Here is a 1,130-nt window from a genome sequence, read left to right on the forward strand (position 1 = left end):
ATATGTTCACAAGACCAGGTAGTAGAAAAATGAGTTGTAAAAAAGTTCAGCCTTCTCTTTGTGACCATTGAGAAATAATGTTGTTAATTTGGAAGTTGGGTTAAAGTTTTGATTGCCTCCTAATAACTCTTTCAAGATTATTAATGAACTATTTTAGTCTATAAATGCATTTGGAAGCTGCAGTAGATTCTGTTTTGGTACAAAAAGACACCAAATGGTAACCTGGAAGATATAATGGGCTTTACAAATCAACTATCTTGAACATCATGACTGACTGGACTTTGATAAAATCTGGATCCAAACTGGTTTTGTCAACAGAATTTATCATAACACAAAGCAGAAAATTCAGATGAAATATTTTATATGGATTGCTTTTGACCTTTAATTACAGAAGAAAACTCTAATATACAAGTGATTATAGTACTCCCTCTTGTATTAAAAGTAGAGCTAAATAGGTGGAAATCAAATAATAATTTCTGGGCTAACACAAAATCTATTAACCAGCCAGTGTTATGTACTTTGTAAGAAAGTACAGAATGAGGTGGGTTTTTTTTTTTCCTTTTTTTTTTTTTTTTGTGGTGCTGGGGATTGAACCCAGGGCCTGTGCTTGTGAGGCAAGCACTCTACCAACTGAGCTACATCCCCAGTCCATAAGGTGTTGTTTATGTGTTTGACAGTATAGACTTGGTAGATAGAAATCTTTGAAAGAAGACTTAGAAAAGCATATAAGAAATGATGCTAACTTTAAGAAACTTAAGATTGGGTTGGCAAGACTAAATTAGTAAATATGAATGTTCAGTGAACAATGTAAGATAATAGTAAATTGTGCGACACTTATTAATGGCATTACAGAAATCCACAGTAAAGTGAGCCATGTAGAGAAAAATGATATTTGCAGCTTTGAATTTGGCTCTGAAAGAGTTAAGACAGATAGAAGTAAGAGCGTTATGGGCCAGAAAAACAAAATGATTGATGATGACCTGGATGCATGAATGAGTTGAGCATGTTTTTGAGGGAAGAGAATTTTATATTTAGTAATGGTGATTAATATTTGTAGAAGATGGAATCAGGCCAGATTATTTATATTCTTGAAACTTGGCCATTGGAGATAGACACAATGATGAAAATTA

General features: G+C 33.1%; 1 non-coding gene across 1 annotated transcript; it reads right to left on the minus strand.

The window, feature by feature from the left end:
• Nucleotides 1-573: 573 nt before the first annotated feature.
• On the minus strand, nucleotides 574-646 carry Trnav-cac (transfer RNA valine (anticodon CAC)). Its single transcript has one exon. It is a non-coding gene; the product is annotated as a tRNA-Val (tRNA).
• Nucleotides 647-1,130: the final 484 nt, after the last annotated feature.

Source organism: Marmota flaviventris, chromosome 5, assembly GCF_047511675.1.
Source record: "Marmota flaviventris isolate mMarFla1 chromosome 5, mMarFla1.hap1, whole genome shotgun sequence".
In the NCBI taxonomy this organism is placed as follows: Eukaryota; Metazoa; Chordata; class Mammalia; order Rodentia; family Sciuridae; genus Marmota; species Marmota flaviventris.